Below are 8,863 nucleotides of genomic sequence, written 5' to 3'. Positions count from 1 at the left end.
TGGGAAAACCTCAGTGAGGGGGTGGCTGGGGAGGAGACAGGAGGGCTGTTTCTCTGTCTCCGTCTCCTTACCTACTGGAAGGAACCTCAAGGGCCAGAAGACCCTGAGAGGGGTCTGCGGTGTGATTGTTGTTGTGGGAATTGGGACTGCACAAGAACACTGTAAATAAAAACACAAAGGTGAAACCACAGAAGAAGGTGGTGGGACTCTTTATTATACCAGCCTGAACACAGGGTGCAGGCACAAAAGTGGGAGTGCTGTGACAGGCTCCAAAGTCAGAAGCCGGACGAGAAGATCAGTGGTTCAATCTCAAAGTATTGCAGAGTTTTTAGATACAGACTCTGAAGGCAAAATGTATTTAATCCACAACGCCCATGTAGTGCAGAGAAATATATAATCAGTCTGAAATGGCAGGAAGATGCACACCACTTTCTGGCAGAAACGGAAAAAAACTAACAGTAAATGCTGTGACTTAGGTATCTTTTTGGAGAAGATATGAAAAACAAGTTTGCCTGTGTGACTTTCAATCAAAGGCAGCCTACCCAGAAAGGCCCACTAATAGAAAAGGACCTAAGGCATATAAAGGGACTCAGACCAACAACTGAAACAGGAAGCATTTGAATTCTTCAAAACACTTCCGAGCACCAATGTACTGAAATAAAATTGAAAATAAAAGGTCTATTACAAATGACCTTTCTGAGCTAATTGTTGTGGTGACAGCTATCTTGCTGATGGAAAATATTTGTTACAGCTTTAACAGCTGCAAGCCATGCCCACATCTTGTGGTGCTCTGTCTCCCTCTAGTGGTGACTAAGTCCCATAGAGGTTGATGAGCCTGCTACAGCCCTGGCTAAGAAAATGGGTTCTTTCAGCTCAGGCTAGAGAGTCTCATACACTAAGACCTGGTGATCACTGGTGTAATCCCTGTTCATGATGACTCACCCAGGAGCATCAGCATTAAGTAGTCATAAAGAAAATGTTAGCAGAAATGGAGATGTTAGTGAACGCTATTGGTAAACTCCAAGGAAAGAATAAACTCATATTGACTTATGTATAAAGCTGGTGGTTTCATTGCCTTTGTTCTTTCAGAAATGAAGTAAAGATGCTCAAATCCTGTGCAGTTCAATGAACTATTGTCTGTTTTCTAACACTGTCAAGCTATCAAATTCTACTCAGTGGAACAAGGGAGTTAAGTTTAATGAAGAGCCAATTATATGCCAATTCTCAATCTGTTTATACAAATAAATTATTCAATGCCAGTAGCCTGTTACAGCAGGCAATAATGCCCACAGGCCAAGCCTTGGACATCAGAACTTGTTTTAACAGGAGAAAAAAGGTGGACTAGAACATGTGGTTACCTCTCATCTTTTCAAAAAGAAATGGTGGGATCTTTAAACACCTACCCATACAGCCAGAATATTTGACATTTAGATATTATGGTAGCAAGTGTCTGTAAATATTTATACCAAAGGGATCCTAGCTTAACACCTCCCATAAAGAACAGCATCAGGAGTGCTGCATCCGATGAAGTGAGCTGTAGCTCACGAAAGCTTATGCTCAAATAAATTGGTTAGTCTCTAAGGTGCCACAAGTACTCCTTTTCTTTTTGCGAACACAGACTAACACGGCTGTTACTCTGAAAGCATCAGGAGTGCAACTCCTACCGGGTACTGGATTAGCATGACTGGATATGATCAGTTGCCCTCTTGTGCAGGGGAAGAATAGGGCAAAAGTCTTGGAATCTAGGCCCCACAAATGGAGGGCCATGGACAGGGCAGTAAATCAGAAACGGTGTAGTAGGTGGCTGCTAGTGTACAACTGATTGCTCCAGGCAAGTTACCTAGTGGGAAGGGCTTGTTTGCGTCACTTGAAAGGAATATCGAGGACACAGGAGCTATAGCAGGGGTAGCCAAACTTACTGATCCTCCGACCTGCATATGACAATCTTCAGAAGGGGCTTCAGCTCTGAAGGAGGTGCCTGCCGGGGCTCAGGGCTTCAGCTCTGACTGGGGGGCACCTGCCGGGGCTTGGGCTTCAGCCCCACTCCTGCTGAAGCCCCGAGCCCGCAGCAGGTGCACCCTGCAGGGCTGAAGCCCCTTCCTTACCACCCCGCTGCAAGGCAGAGGTCCCAAGCTCCACCTACCCCTCAAGTGGAGAATGGGGGAGGGGCATGGGGGACTCCATGAGCTGCACTTTAACAGTAAAAGAGCCACATGTGGCTCGCCAGCCACAGTTTGGCCACCCCTGAGCTACAGGAAGATAAGAATCCCTCTGATCTAGTGAGGGAGAAAGCATCCCCAGAGTGGGTGGTTTGAGCCAGCCCAGGAGGTGGAGCCCCAAATCTAGGGGATTGGGGATCTGAATCCCATTTAACCCTAATCAGCTCTTGCTGATATGGGACCTGAAACCACATTCTTCTTACACAGGAACAAGAGTGTTGCTGGCTGAGCTACAGTGAGAGCTGAGAAGACTGTGGAGTAGGAGAAAGAGGGAATGCAACTGGATGAAATTAGCAACACCATGACTGGACACAGCTGATCACATCAAATTAATAGAGTAGGAAGGGGGTTGTTAAAATAAATCTCATTTAAATATTACAAATAAAAAGGTGTGTGTGTCTTTGAATAAAGATGCATTAATAGATTTCCATAAGTAAACAGGTAGGCTTGTCTGCCAGGGAAATAGTTATTGCCATAGCAATCAGCAACCAATAGTAGCTTGTGGAACACATAACTGAACTTTTGGAAAATAGCTGCCATGGAAAAGTTTCACAATTGGCTGTTTGTCAGCAGGTAACAGGAGAAGCAAGAGCTGCAGATCCAACTGGCAGCACTGGGTCAGTCACTGTAACAAGTAACTGCTGAATACTGACAGATAAGCCATATTTCCCACCTTAACTTGTCATCATCATCTTTCTTCATCAACATCACCTCGCTACAGTCAGCAATTCCGAGCCATGCTGTAACCTAGAAGGAGCAATGCAGCCATACATACCTTTTGTAGTGGATGCCACATTTGTTGAATCCTACCAGAGAGATTTACCTCCTCATTCTAACTCGGCTTCCTTATTGAGATCAGTGTGCCAGCCTTAAATATTACAATGAAACCTCCTGTAACAGCTACATGCCCGTTAATACCCGTATTAATCACTTTAAAGCAGCTCCATGTGGTTTTATCAATTATTCAGCGTATCAAGCTACCGTATCTCCAACAAAACCAGAGAATTATTTGAAAGGGCTTGTCTACACAGAGTTACTGCATGGCAAGCCAGCGTTTGACTCTCCAGTGCACTAGTTTGCCATGCACTGACTGACTGTACAGACCCTGCTACAAACACATGAAAAGTTCTTTAGTGCAAATTGACATACTCCTGTTTGAAAAGGGAGTATGTCAATGTCCACTAGGGAACCTTTAGTGCACAGTAGCAGAGTCCACGTGGCCAGTTAGTGGCAAGCTAGACCACCGTACAGTCACACCCTGGCTTGCTGCACACTAACTCTCCATATAGACAAACCCTTAGTCTAGTACTTTGTAGAAATATTCACCCAGCAACTGACCTATCTGGGCAGCGATGGAATGATCCCAGGTAATTTTTAGGCTTTGGATCAGGCTTGAAAACACTGAAGCATTTGGCGCTACAGCAAGTAAAGGAAGGAAAGCTAGAATTACTATTTTAATAAAATCTTGTCAGAAATTCACAGAATCTCTCTAAAATAAACCCTACCACAACCCTAGCTTATTATTCTCAAACCACCTTAGCTAAGTATAGTTCAGACCTGTACTGTGGATTTTCTTTATGAAAGTTCAGGTTACCAAAATGCATACACCATTCATACCAAGTTCTTTTCATACTAATGTTCTCATATCAAGTAATACTCTATTAGTATTCAGTCTTCAGCTGATTTCTCTCTTTGTGGTTACCAGTGAAATTTTGTTCAGCCTTAAAGCCCATCTTTTCTAGGCAGCCAATTTTAGCTAGATCCTTCACCCGTCTCTATACATTATGCCCTGTGCAACTCCATTATTACAATTAGGGTTGCACAGGGTGTTAATGGAGGTAGAATTTGGTCCAAGCAGTGGAGCTCATTTAAAAGTATACTGGACAAAACAATAGCAAATATACGTAACAATCCTGCATTGGCAGGGAAATGCACTGGATGATCTAACTGGTCGTTTCCATCTTTGCCTTCTAATCTGTCACTGCCTAAGTGATTGGGAAAAGGCAGCAAAGAGACAACAAAGAGCAAGTAAAGAAAAATAGATAAGACAAAATCATGTTTAACAATAGGAAAAACAAAATACAGATGAATTACAATTGCCCAAAATGCAAAGTACAGCCAGTCTCTATAGACCAAAGTCAGAGACATGTATTCTTAAGATGGCCTTACACTCAAGCTACCTCAGGCTCCCTTCGAACCAGTCTACTGACATCATGCTGAGGATCTAGAAGGAGGTATACATTAAAGCTATCCCAGCCCTGTTTTACTTACATCTTCTTAATTCTTCTTCTAGCTGTGACAGGGCAAGGCCAGATGGCTGTAGAAAAGTAGTGGGAGATAGATATATTAGCTCCAGGCTAAACAAATCCCTGGTACCAGGATAAGTGAAATGGCAGCTGCTCCAGGTCAATTAAGACACCTGGGGCCAATTAAGAACTTTCTACAAGGCAGGGAGAATGCTAGGTTGATTGGGACACCTGAAGCCAATCAGGGGCTGGCTGAAACTAGTTAAAAGCCTCCCAGTTAGTCAGGTGGGTGTGCATGTCAAGAGCTGTGGGAGGAAGTTGTGCTGTTGGAGAGACTGAGTAGTACACACCATATCGGTCACAAGGAAGGAGGCCCTGAGGTAAGGGGGAAGTGGAGCTTGAGGAAGTGAGGGCTGCTGTGGGGGAAGTAGCCCAGGGAATTGTACATGTCATGTTTCTAAAAGGTCAGCTACCATAGCTAATACTATTAGGGTCCCTGGGCTTGAGCCCTGAGTAGAGGGTGGGCCTGGGCTGCCCCCCCCACACACACCTTTGCCCCCTGATTAATAACTGAGACTGGGGGACAACAGAGACTGTGCAAGGAAGGATAACTTCTCCTCACCTCCCTTGCTGGCTTTTGATGAAAATGGCTCAGTAGACTGTGACCCTTGTCTCTAGAGAGAGAAGAGTTATGTGGATGGTCAAAGTGAGCCTCTGAGGCTAGTGAAATCTGCCAGGAAACATGGGACCCCTGGAGGCAAGGACAGAGCTTTATCACACAGCTCATCAGCAGGGAAGGGACACCAAAACTCCCCTGTACTATTGGCAGAGTGACGGTAAGTAGCTCAGAGAATCTGAGATTCCCCCAAGTCTGGAAAGAGTCTGAGTTAGTGTAAGAGGGTCTAACCTACACATTGAGCTAAACCCTGGCAGTGAGGATTTTATACAACAGTTTCCTTTCTGCTGTGAGAAAGGACTGCAAGGAGAGAATATGGCAGTGATTTAGAAGAGGGATAGTTATATATCACATACCTTTCATATATTCAAATATATGATACTCCCAGACTCACATGCCTTACAACATTCTACTTGCCCTGGGCAAGTAATTTGGGGGGGGGGGGGGGACGGGGAGAGCAAGAGTTCTAGAGAAAAAGAAGGAATAGAGCTCCTACTTTTCCCCCAGCAACAGCTCTGTTAACACAAAATACACAAGGGAATTGCAAGAAACCCTGTTCTCTGCCATATAAGTCCCAGAGGTTTTAGTTTTTCAGATTTAAGTTAGCTTTAGGGGAAAAAAAAGGAAAGAAAAAACCACCATAAATGCTGACTGCTGTTGGAAATGTAACTCCCTTGGAGCTACATTAGCTCATTTTTGGGGGGTGCCCTGTACCAAGAATTTCTGGTATGAGGGGTTCAAAGAACCACTTTGATATTGGATGTTGAGTTGGACCCCTGCCCCTTAAGTTTCATTCTTGGACATATTCCTAATACCCAGAGGTACCTGGTATCAGGGCACCATGGTTCCAACGTGCAGCTTTGGGTGCTAAAAAATCCTGCAAAAATAGAAAAGTTGATCCCCACGAAATCATAGAAGATTAGGGTTGGAAGAGACCTCAGGAGGTCATCTAGTCCAACCCCCTGCTCAAAGCGAGACCAGCCCCAACAAAATCATCCCAGCCAGGGCTTTGTCAAGCCAGGCCTTAGAGATTCCACCACCTCCCTAGGTAACCCATTCCAGTGCTTCACACCCTCCTAGTGAAATAGTGTTTCCTAATATTCAACCTAGACCTCCCGCACCGCAGCTTGAGACCATTGCTTCTTGTTCTGTCATCTGCCATCACTAAGAACATCCTAGCTCCATCCTCTTTGGAACCCCCCTTCAGATAGTTGAAGGCTGCTATCAAATCCCCCCTCACTCTTTTCTTCTGCAGACTAAAGCCCCATTCCCTCACCTCTCCTCATAGATCACATGCCCCAACCCCATAATCATTTTAGTTGAACTCTGCTGGACTCTCTCCACAACCTTTCGATGGGGGTGGGGTGGGGAGGGCAAAACTGAATGCAATACTCCAGATGTGGCCTCACCAGTGCCAAATAGAAGGGAATAATCACTTCCCTCGATCTGCTGGCAGTACTCCAACTAATGCAGCCCAATATGCCTGGCAACAAGGGCACACTGTTGACTCATATCCAGCTTCTCATCCACTGTAATCCCCAGGTCCTTTTCTGCAGAACTGCTGCTTAGCCAGTCGGTCCCCAGCTTGTAGCAGTGCATGGGATTCTTCCGTCCTAAGTGCAGGACTCTGAACTTGTCCTTGTTGAACCTCATCAGATTTCTTTTAGCCCAATTCTCCAATTTGTCTAGGTCACATTGGAGGGTAGGAATAGGGTCCAGAGTATCTACCTCTCCCCCCAGCTTAATGTCGTCCATGAACTTGCTGAAGGTGCAATCCATCCCATCATCCAGATCATGAATGAAGATGTTGAACAAAACTGGCCCCAGGACAGACCGCTGGGGCACTCTGCTTGATACTGGCTGCCAACTAGACATCGAGCCATTGATCACTACCCATTGAGCCCGACAATCTAGCCAGCTTTCTATCCACCTTATAGTCCATTCATCCAATCCATACTTTTTTAACTGGCTGGCAAGAATACTGTGGGAGACCATATCAAAAGCTTTGCTAAAGTCAAGATATATCACGTTCACTGCTTTCTCCATACCCACAGAGCCAGTTGCCTTCTATGAGGAGATAATCAGGTTGGTCAGGCATAACTTGCCCTTAGTAAATCCATGTTGACTGTTCCTGATCACCTTCCTCTCCTCCAAGTGCTTCAAAATGGATTCCTTGAGAAATCCATGATTTTTCCAGGGACTGAGGTGAGGCTGACCAGTCTCTGGTTCCCTGGATTCTCCTTCTTCCCTTTTTTTAAAGATAGGCACTAGATTTGCCTTTTTCCAATCGTCCGGGACCTCCCCCAATCACCACAAGTTTTCAGAGATAATGGCCAATGGCTCTGCAATCACATCAACCAACTTCCTCAGCAACTTTGGATGCATTAGATCTGGCACCATGGACTTGTGCATGTCCAGCTTTTCTAAATAGTCCTTAACCTGTTATTTCACCACTGAGGGCTGCTCACCTCCTCCACATACCGTGCTGCCCAGTGGAGCAGTCTGGGAGCTGACCTTGTCTGTGAAGACCGAGGCAAAAAAAGCATTGAGTACATTAGCTTTTTCCAAATCCTCTGTCACTAGGTTGCCTCCCCCATTCAGTAAGGGTCCCACATTTTCCCTGACCTTCTTGTTGCTAACATAGCTGTAGAAATTCTTATTACCCTTTGCATCCCTTGCTAGCTGCAACTCCAGTTGTGCCTTGGCCTTCCTGATTACACCCCTGCATGCTTGAGCAATATTTTTATACTCCTCCCTAGTCATCTGTCCAAGTTTCCACTTCTTGTAAGCTTCCTTTTTTGTGTTTAAGCTCACCGAAGATTTCTGTGTTAAGCCAAGCTGGTCGCCTGCCATATTTACTAGTCTTTCTGCACATCGGGATGGTTTGTTCCTGCGTCCTCAATAAGGCTTCTTTAAAATACAGCCAGCTCTCCTGGGCTCCTTTCCCCCTCATATTAGCCTCCCAGGGGATCCTGCCCATCTGTTCCCTGAGGGAGTCAAAGTCTGCTTTTCTGAAGTCCAGGGTCCGTATGCTGCTGCTCTCCTTTCTTCCTTTTCTTTGGATCCTGATCTTGACCATTTCATGGTCACTGCTGCCCAGGTTGCCACCCACTTCTATTTCCCCTACCAATTCTTCCCTGTTTGTGAGCAGCAGGTCAAGAGGAGCACAGCCCCTAGTTGGTTCCTCCAGCACTTGCACCAGGAAGTTGTCCCCAACACTCTCCAAAAACTTCCTGGGTAGTCTGTGCACTGCTGTATTGCTCTCCCAGCAGATATCAGGGTGATTGAAGTCCCCCATGAGAACCAGGGCCTGTGATCTGGAAACTTCTTCTGTTAGCCGTCCGAAGAAAGCCTCGTCTACCTCATTCTCCTGATCTAGTGGTCTACAGCAGATGCCTTCCATGACAGCACCCTTGTCACTCTCGCCTCTAAACTTAACCCAGAGACTCTCAACAGGCTTTTCTCCAGTTTCATATTGGAGCTCTGAGCAATCATACCGCTCTCTTACATACAGTGCAACTCCCCCCCCCCTTTTTTCCCCCACCTGTCCTTCCTGAAGAGTTAATACCCATCCATGACAGTGCTCCAGTCATGTGAGTTACCCCACCAAGTTTCTGTTATTCCAGTCACATCATAGGTCCTTGACTGTGCCAGGACTTCCAATTCTTCCTGCTTGTTTCCCAGGTTTCCTGTGTTCGTGTACAGGTGCCTAAGATAACTAG

Source organism: Natator depressus, chromosome 3 (assembly GCF_965152275.1).
Source record: "Natator depressus isolate rNatDep1 chromosome 3, rNatDep2.hap1, whole genome shotgun sequence".
In the NCBI taxonomy this organism is placed as follows: domain Eukaryota; kingdom Metazoa; phylum Chordata; order Testudines; family Cheloniidae; genus Natator; species Natator depressus.
This window is presented reverse-complemented; position numbering follows the sequence as displayed.